This window comes from Oncorhynchus tshawytscha, linkage group LG15 (genome assembly GCF_018296145.1).
Source record: "Oncorhynchus tshawytscha isolate Ot180627B linkage group LG15, Otsh_v2.0, whole genome shotgun sequence".
NCBI lineage: Eukaryota > Metazoa > Chordata > Actinopteri > Salmoniformes > Salmonidae > Oncorhynchus > Oncorhynchus tshawytscha.
Window position 1 is genome coordinate 37,888,077 of NC_056443.1, and position 10,412 is coordinate 37,898,488.

Consider the following 10,412-nt stretch of genomic DNA (forward strand, 5'->3'; position numbering starts at 1 on the left):
GGATGGATATAGGTCTGTAACAGTTTGGGTCTAGAGGCAGGGCAGGATGGATATAGGTCTGTAACAGTTTGGGTCTAGAGGCAGGGCAGGATGGATATAGGTCTGTAACAGTTTGGGTCTAGAGGCAGGGCAGGATGGATATAGGTCTGTAACAGTTAGGGTCTAGAGGCAGGGCAGGGCAGGATGCATATAGGTCTGTAACAGTTTAGGTCTAAAGGCAGGGCAGGATGGATATAGGTCTGTAACAGTTTGGGTCTAGAGGCAGGGCAGGATGGATATAGGTCTGTAACAGTTAGGGTCTAGAGGCAGGGCAGGATGGGTATAGGTCTGTAACAGTTTAGGTCTAGAGGCAGGGCAGGATGGATATAGGTCTGTAACAGTTTGGGTCTAGAGGCAGGGCAGGATGGATATAGGTCTGTAACAGTTTGGGTCTAGAGGCAGGGCAGGGCAGGATGGATATAGGTCTGTAACAGTTTAGGTCTAGAGGCAGGGCAGGATGGATATAGGTCTGTAACAGTTTGGGTCTAGAGGCAGGGCAGGATGGATATAGGTCTGTAACAGTTTGGGTCTAGAGGCAGGGCAGGATGGATATAGGTCTGTAACAGTTTGGGTCTAGAGGCAGGGCAGGATGGATATAGGTCTGTAACAGTTTGGGTCTAGAGGCAGGGCAGGATGGATATAGGTCTGTAACAGTTTGGGTCTAGAGGCAGGGCAGGGCAGGATGGATATAGGTCTGTAACAGTTTAGGTCTAGAGGCAGGGCAGGATGGATATAGGTCTGTAACAGTTTGGGTCTAGAGGCAGGGCAGGGCAGGATGGATATAGGTCTGTAACAGTTTAGGTCTAGAGGCAGGGCAGGATGGATATAGGTCTGTAACAGTTTGGGTCTAGAGGCAGGGCAGGATGGATATAAGTCTGTAACAGTTTGGGTCTAGAGGCAGGGCAGGATGGATATAGGTCTGTAACAGTTTGGGTCTAGAGGCAGGGCAGGATGGATATAGGTCTGTAACAGTTTGGGTCTAGAGGCAGGGCAGGGCAGGATGGATATAGGTCTGTAACAGTTTGGGTCTAGAGGCAGGGCAGGATGGATATAGGTCTGTAACAGTTTGGGGTCTAGAGGCAGGGCAGGATGGATATAGGTCTGTAACAGTTTGGGTCTAGAGGCAGGGCAGGATGGATATAGGTCTGTAACAGTTTGGGTCTAGAGGCAGGGCAGGATGGATAATCTGAAAACAAGACTCCCTAAATTTTATCAGCATATTGATTGCGCAACCAGGGGTGGAAAGACCCTGGATCATTGTTACTCTAACTTCCGCGACGCATATAAGGCCCTGCCCCGCCCCCTTTCGGAAAAGCTGACCACGACTCCATTTTGTTGATCCCTGCCTACAGACAGAAACTAAAACAAGAAGCTCCCACGCTGAGGTCTGTCCAACGCTGGTCCGACCAAGCTGACTCCACACTCCAAGACTGCTTCCATCACGTGGACTGGGAGATGTTTCGTATTGCGTCAGACAACAACATTGACGAATACGCTGATACGGTGTGCGAGTTCATTAGAACGTGCGTTGAAGATGTCGTTCCCATAGCAACGATTAAAACATTCCCTAACCAGAAACCGTGGATTGATGGCAGCATTCGTGTGAAACTGAAGGCACGAACCACTGCTTTTAATCAGGGCAAGGTGTCTGGTAACATGACTGAATACAAACAGTGCAGCTATTCCCTCCGCAAGGCTATCAAACAAGCTAAGCGCCAGTACAGAGACAAAGTAGAATCTCAATTCAACGGCTCAGACACAAGAGGTATGTGGCAGGGTCTACAATCAATCACGGACTACAGGAAGAAACCCAGCCCAGTCACGGACCAGGATGTCTTGCTCCCAGGCAGACTAAATAACTTTTTGCCCGCTTTGAGGACAATACAGTGCCACTGACACGGCCTGCAACGGAATCATGCGGTCTCTCCTTCACTGCAGCCGAAGTGAGTAAGACATTTAAACGTGTTAACCCTCGCAAGGCTTCAGGCCCAGACGGCATCCCCAGCCGCGCCCTCAGAGCATGCGCAGACCAGCTGGCCGGTGTGTTTACGGACATATTCAACCAATCCCTATACCAGTCTGCTGTTCCCACATGCTTCAAGAGGGCCACCATTGTTCCTGTTCCCAAGAAAGCTAAGGTAACTGAGCTAAACGACTACCGCCCCGTAGCACTCACATCCGTCATCATGAAGTGCTTTGAGAGACTAGTCAAGGACCATATCACCTCCACCCTACCTGACACCCTTGACCCACTCCAATTTGCTTACCGCCCAAATAGGTCCACAGACGATGCAATCTCAACCACACTGCACACTGCCCTAACCCATCTGGACAAGAGGAATACCTATGTGAGAATGCTGTTCATCGACTACAGCTCGGCATTCAACACCATAGTACCCTCCAAGCTCGTCATCAAGCTCGAGACCCTGGGTCTCGACCCCGCCCTGTGCAACTGGGTACTGGACTTCCTGACGGGCCGCCCCCAGGTGGTGAGGGTAGGCAACAACATCTCCTCCCCGCTGATCCTCAACACTGGGGCCCCACAAGGGTGCGTTCTGAGGCCCCCTCCTGTACTCCCTGCTCACCCACGACTGCGTGGCCATGCACGCCTCCAACTCAATCATCAAGTTTGCGGACGACACAACAGTGGTAGGCTTGATTACCAACAACGACGAGACGGCCTACAGGGAGGAGGTGAGGGCCCTCGGAGTGTGGTGTCAGGAAAATAACCTCACACTCAACGTCAACAAAACTAAGGAGATGATTGTGGACTTCAGGAAACAGCAGAGGGAACACCCCCATCCACATCGATGGAACAGTAGTGGAGAGGGTAGCAAGTTTTAAGTTCCTCGGCATACACATCACAGACAAACTGAATTGGTCCACTCACACAGACAGCATCGTGAGGAAGGCGCAGCAGCGCCTCTTCAACCTCAGGAGGCTGAAGAAATTCGGCTTGTCACCAAAAGCACTCACAAACTTCTACAGATGCACAATCGAGAGCATCCTGGCGGGCTGTATCACCGCCTGGTATGGCAACTGCACCGCCCTCAACCGTAAGGCTCTCCAGAGGGTAGTGAGGTCTGCACAACGCATCACCGGGGGCAAACTACCTGCCCTCCAGGACACCTACACCACCCGATGCTACAGGAAGGCCATAAAGATCATCAAGGACATCAACCACCCGAGCCACTGCCTGTTCACCCCGCTGTCATCCAGAAGGCGAGGTCAGTACAGGTGCATCAAAGCTGGGACCGAGAGACTGAAAAACAGCTTCTATCTCAAGGCCATCAGACTGTTAAACAGCCACCACTAACATTGAGTGGCTACTGCCAACACACTGTCAATGACACTGACTCTACTCCAGCCACTTTAATCATGGGAATTGATGGGAAATTATGTAAATATATCACTAGCCACTTTAAACAATGCTACCTTATATAATGTTACTTACCCTACATTGTTCATCTCATATGCATACGTTGATACTGTACTCTATATCATCGACTGCATCCTTATGTAATACATGTATCACTAGCCACTTTAACTATGCCACTTGGTTTACATACTTATCTCATATGTATATACTGTACTCGATATCATCTACTGTATCTTGCCTATGCTGCTCTGTACCATCACTCATTCATATATCCTTATGTACATATTCTTTATCCCCTTACACTGTGTATAAGACAGTAGTTTTTTTGGAATTGTTAGTTAGATTACTTGCTCGTTATTACTGCATTGTCGGAACTAGAAGCACAAGCATTTCGCTACACTCGCATTAACATCTGCTAACTATGTGTATGTGACAAATAAAATTTGATTTGATTTGATTTGATTTGATATAGGTCTGTAACAGTTTGGGTCTAGAGGCAGGGCAGGATGGATATAGGTCTGTAACAGTTTGGGTCTAGAGGCAGGGCAGGATGGATATAGGTCTGTAACAGTTTGGGTCTAGAGTGTCTCCCCCTTTGAAGAGGGGGATGACCGCGGCAGCTTTCCAATCTTTGGGGATCTCAGACGATATGAAAGAGAGGTTGAACAGACTAGTAATAGGGGTTGCAACAATTGCGGTGGATCATAAGGATTGGAAGAGAGAGAGTAAGAGGCGGGGAGAGAGACATTAACGTGTTGACAGGTGCATGTCAATGTGTATATTTACTGTCTGTAATGAAAGTGTGTGTGTGTGATATGTGATAAAGTGAAAATCTGAGGTACGCACCAGACCCTAACCCCCACCAGACCCTAGCCCCCACCAGACCCTACCCAGGCTCTAACCCCCACCAGACCCTAACCAGACCCTAACCAGACTCTAACCAGACTCTAACCAGACCCTAACCCCCACCAGACCCTAACCAGACCCTAACCAGACTCTAACCAGACTCTAACCAGGCTCTAACCCCCACCAGACCCTAACCAGACCCTAACCAGACCCTAACCAGACTCAAACCAGACTCTAACCCCCACCAGACCCTAACCAGACCCTAACCAGACTCTAACCCCCACCAGACCCTAACCAGACCCTAACCAGACCCTAACCAGACTCTAACCCCCACCAGACCCTAACCAGACCCTAACCAGACCCTAACCAGACTCTAACCCCCACCACACCTGACCCGCTAATATAGAAAATGCCTGTTGGCTACAGTCAGAGATGACGGAACGATTTTTAGACAGGGGGTGCAGGATTTAGTTTTGCCTGTAGATATATTTCTGCTTCTAATTTCTGACATTTTGGTAGGCTATTTGTTAGTCAACTTGTCTGTAATTAGATACATGCAGCTTCCCTTCTGTTATATTTTACCCTAGAATACTAAATGAACTATTGCTCAAGATCACTTCCTGAGTCAAGATCACTTCCTGAGTCAAGATCACTTCTTGAGTCAAGATCACTTCTTGAGTCAAGATCACTTCCTGAGTCAAGATCACTTCCTGAGTCAAAATGCAAGCCGAGATCTACCGCTCTGATGTTTTAAAAACAGGACTTCATAAAAGTAAGCCTATGCAACATGAACCAATTAAAAACCGTTCTGTAACGATGAGGTTTGTGCAGTGGGCATTAGGCCCAATACATTATCACCTCAGAGTGGCTGTGCTCAGTAGGCATTAGGCCCAATACATTATCACCTCAGAGTGGCTATGCTCAGTAGGCATTAGGCCCAATACATTATCACCTCATAGTGGCTATGCTCAGTAGGCATTAGACCCAATACATTATCACCTCATAGTGGCTATGCTCAGTAGGCATTAGGCCCAATACATTATCACCTCATAGTGGCTATGCTCAGTGGGCATTAGGCCCAATACATTATCACCTCATATTGGCTATGCTCAGTGGGCATTAGACCCAATACATTATCACCTCATAGTGGCTATGCTCAGTAGGCATTAGGCCCAATACATTATCACCTCATATTGGCTATGCTCAGAAGGCATTAGACCCAATACATTATCACCTCATAGTGGCTATGCTCAGAAGGCATTAGACCCAATACATTATCACCTCATAGTGGCTATGCTCAGTGGGCATTAGGCCCAATACATTATCACCTCATAGTGGCTATGCTCAGTGGGCATTAGGCCCAATACATTATCACCTCGTAGTGGCTATGCTCAGTGGGCATTAGGCCCAATACATTATCACCTCATATTGGCTATGCTCAGTGGGCATTAGGCCCAATACATTATCACCTCTTAGTGGCTATGCTCAGTGGGCATTAGGCCCAATACATTATCACCTCATATTGGCTATGCTCAGTGGGCATTAGGCCCAATACATTATCACCTCATAGTGGCTATGCTCAGTGGGCATTAGGCCCAATACATTATCACCTCATATTGGCTATGCTCAGTAGGCATTAGACCCAATACATTCTCACCTCATAGTGGCTATGCTCAGTAGGCATTAGGCCCAATACATTACCACCTCATATTGGCTATGCTCAGTAGGCATTAGGCCCAATACATTATCACCTCATATTGGCTATGCTCAGTAGGCATTAGGCCCAATACATTATCACCTCATAGTGGCTATGCTCAGTGGGCATTAGGCCCAATACATTATCACCTCATAGTAGCTATGCTCAGTAGGCATTAGGCCCAATACATTATCACCTCATAGTGGCTATGCTCAGTAGGCATTAGGCCCAATACATTATCACCTCATATTGGCTATGCTCAGTAGGCATTAGGCCCAATACATTATCACCTCATAGTGGCTGTGCTCAGTAGGCATTAGGCCCAATACATTATCACCTCATAGTGGCTATGCTCAGTAGGCATTAGGCCCAATACATTATCACCTCATGGGCATTGGCTATCACCTCAGTAGCTATGCTCAGTAGGCATTAGGCCCAATACATTATCACCTCATAGTGGCTATGCTCAGTAGGCATTAGGCCCCCAATACATTATCACCTCATAGTGGCTATGCTCAGTAGGCATTAGGCCCAATACATTATCACCTCATAGTGGCTATGCTCAGTAGGCATTAGGCCCAATACATTATCACCTCATAGTGGCTATGCTCAGTAGGCATTAGGCCCATTATCACCTCATTATAGGCATTAGGCCCAATACATTATCACCTCATAGTGGCTATGCTCAGTGGGCATTAGGCCCAATACATTATCACCTCATAGTGGCTATGCTCAGTGGGCATTAGGCCCAATACATTATCACCTCGTAGTGGCTATGCTCAGTAGGCATTAGGCCCAATACATTATCACCTCATAGTGGCTATGCTCAGTAGGCATTAGGCCCAATACATTATCACCTCATAGTGGCTATGCTCAGTAGGCATTAGGCCCAATACATTATCACCTCATAGTGGCTATGCTCAGTAGGCATTAGGCCCAATACATTATCACCTCATAGTGGCTATGCTCAGTGGGCATTAGGCCCAATTCATTATTTCATTTTTACCTCATAGTGGCTATGCTCAGTAGGCATTAGGCCCAATACATTATCACCTCATAGTGGCTATGCTCAGTGGGCATTAGGCCCAATTCATTATTTCATTTTTACCTCATAGTGGCTATGCTTGAATTTCCCTGCCAATGTTGCTCTTCTCAGACCATTTAGAAATGACATATTTATATTATAACATTGTAGGTATAAGATCAGCTGCCTCTCACTCGACTCACCGTCCCTCCTCTCTCTCTCTCTCTCTCCCTCCGCTGAGAAAAGGGGGACAGTCACTGCATTATTTCTGCCTCATGCACCAATTCATGATGTTACTTATATCACCAGAAAAAACAATGAATAATGAATTGAAATAAAAAAATTTAAAAAAGACACAAGCCGCAAATAATAACAAAGAAAGCTTTATCAAACTGTTGAAGAGTGTTGCCAGGGGTGAATAACAACTTCAACATCAACTTACTCATAAAAACAGCGGATCTTTGCTGTATTCAACGAGTGTCTCTCTAGTCATGGTTTTTGAAAGTTTTGAAATCTCACATGATCAACTTTGCTGTTCCAGGCTTCTTTTTACAGTATTTGGGCGGAGGAACCTGTGCCGGGCCGACGCGGTGATCTGATTGGTCTGCGGTAGACTAATATGTGCACTTGATTTACTCACCGGGTAGGCGGAGTTCTACCTTCAGACACATGAAATGGTTCAAAATGGAAACAGTTTGCCTCCCGGCGCTTAGCGCTGCTGAATCAAGTGCACCTACCGGCAACATCGCGGAACAACGTACAGTAATAGGAACAAAAAGCTTTGTCATTGTTTTTTATTTTTTTATTTTTTTACAGACATTTTAAGGTGATCGACTAGGAATGGCTTAGATATCGACCAGTCGATCGCGATCAGCCGATTGGTGACCACTGTTATAAATTATTATGAAGAAATGCTTCAATCTCGTTGACCTCAAGTTTTATCTGACATCTCTGCTTCTTTCGTCGGAGCAAAGATGTTTAACTTAAAAAACAAAACAAAAATGGGGAAGATTGTCTGAGCAAAACGTCCAAATGACCATCAGTTTGACCGGTTATAAGGAAATAGAAAGTTGTGAAAACATCCCAACGTATTTCTGATAGATTTCAGTTCTGCTTGGATGCGTATTTTATGTGGTTGAACTACTATCAGCTGTTATGATGCTGATAAACACAGGACCTCTACAGACAGTCCCTAACTGTGGTTGAACTACTGTCAGCTGTTATGATGCTGATAAACACAGGACCTTTACAGACGGTCCCTAACTGTGGTTGAACTACTGTCAGCTGTTATGATGCTGATAAACACAGGACCTTTACAGACGGTCCCTAACTGTGGTTGAACTACTATCAGCTGTTATGATGCTGATAAACACAGGACCTTTACAGACGGTCCCTAACTGTGGTTGAACTACTATCAGCTGTTATGATGCTGATAAACACAGGACCTTTACAGACGGTCCCTAACTGTGGTTGAACTACTGTCAGCTGTTATGATGCTGATAAACACAGGACCTTTACAGACGGTCCTTAACTGTGGTTGAACTACTGTCAGCTGTTATGATGCTGATAAACACAGGACCTTTACAGACGGTCCCTAACTGTGGTTGAACTACTGTCAGCTGTTATGATGCTGATAAACACAGGACCTTTACAGACGGTCCCTAACTGTGGTTGAACTACTGTCAGCTGTCACCTCTACAGACAGTATCTAACTGCTCATTCTCATTCTCTCAAGATGCTGAAAGAATAGTTAGATGCTCAAGATGCTGAAAGTTATAGAACCTACAGTCAGTGTCCAGATTTCAGTTTCTGTTTATGTTCAACTATCCACTTCACAGGTTTTCTCTTATTGAATTTAACTCCGACATTGTCCTTTTAGGAATAACTTAAATTTTTCTGCCAGTTCCCAAAAGCGTGTAGGCTATTAGCGTGTAGGCGATTAGCGGGTAGGCTATTACCATGTAAGCATTTAGCCTGTAGGCTATTAGCGTGTGGGCGATTAGTGTGTAAGCATTTAGCCTGTAGGCTATTAGCGTGTAGGCGATTAGTGTGTAAGCATTTAGCATGTAGGCTATTAGCGTGTAGGCTATTAGCGTGTAGGCTATTAGCGTGTAGGCTATTAGCACGTAGGCGATTAGAATTTAGGCTATTAGCGTGTAGGCTATTAGCGTGTAGGCTATTAGCGCGTAGGCGATTAGCATTTAGGCTATTAGCGTGTAGGCTATTAGCGTGTAGGCTATTAGCGTGTAGGCTATTAGCGTGTAGGCTATTAGCGCGTAGGCGATTAGCATTTAGGCTATTAGCGTGTAGGCTATTAGCGTGTAGGCTATTAGCGTGTAGGCTATTAGCGTGTAGGTTATTAGCACGTAGGCAATTAGCGTGTAGGCTATTACCATGTAAGCATTTAGCCTGTAGGCTATTAGCGTGTGGGCGATTAGTGTGTAAGCATTTAGACTGTAGGCTATTAGCGTGTAGGCGATTAGTGTGTAAGCATTTAGCCTGTAGGCATTTAGCGCGTAGGCGATTAGCATTTAGGCTATTAGCGTGTAGGCTATTAGCGTGTAGGCTATTAGCGTGTAGGCTATTAGCGTGTAGGCTATTAGCGCGTAGGCGATTAGCATTTAGGCTATTAGCGTGTAGGCTATTAGCGCGTAGGCGATTAGTGTGTAAGCATTTAGACTGTAGGCTATTAGCGTGTAGGCGATTAGTGTGTAAGCATTTAGCCTGTAGGCATTTAGCGCGTAGGCGATTAGCATTTAGGCTATTAGCGTGTAGGCTATTAGCGTGTAGCCTATTAGCGTGTAGGCTATTAGCGTGTAGGCTATTAGCGTGTAGGCTATTAGCGTGTAGGCTATTAGCGCGTAGTTGATTAGCATTTAGGCTATTAGCGTGTAGGCTATTAGCGTGTAGGCTATTAGCGCGTAGGCGATTAGCATTTAGGCTATTAGCGTGTAGGCTATTAGCGTATAGGCTATTAGCGTGTAGGCTATTAGCGTGTAGCTATTAGCACGTGGGCGATTTGACGCGAGTAAAGTTTGGCCTTAAAGCTTACGCTGATGCACTAATATCAGATAGCTTAAAAAGAATGAAAGAAAAACCTCAGTGTCGCCTACTGATGTACGTTGCACAATAATTATACATTTATGGATTTTTTATGTATTTCTCTTTATTCAATCTGACCTGCTCTTCATCCAGAAAACATTACATGACCCTAAACCCACCCGGACTGGTGTGTGTGTTTTAGAGTGTGTGTGTGTTTTAGAGTGTGTGTGTTTTAGAGTGTGTGTGTGTTTTAGAGTGTGTGAGTGTGTATGTGTTTTAGAGTGTGTGTGTGAGTGTGTTTTAGAGTGTGTGTGTGTTTTAGAATCAAATCAAATCAAATGTATTTATATAGCCCTTCGTACATCAGCTGATATCTCAAAGTGCTG

The 10,412-nt window shown here is 45.8% G+C and overlaps 1 protein-coding gene across 1 annotated transcript in view; it reads right to left on the reverse strand.

The window, feature by feature from the left end:
* Positions 1 to 10,412, reverse strand: part of txk (TXK tyrosine kinase) — a 53,795-nt gene that overhangs the window by 24,639 nt on the left and 18,744 nt on the right. The gene's annotated exons all lie outside the window — the stretch shown is intronic.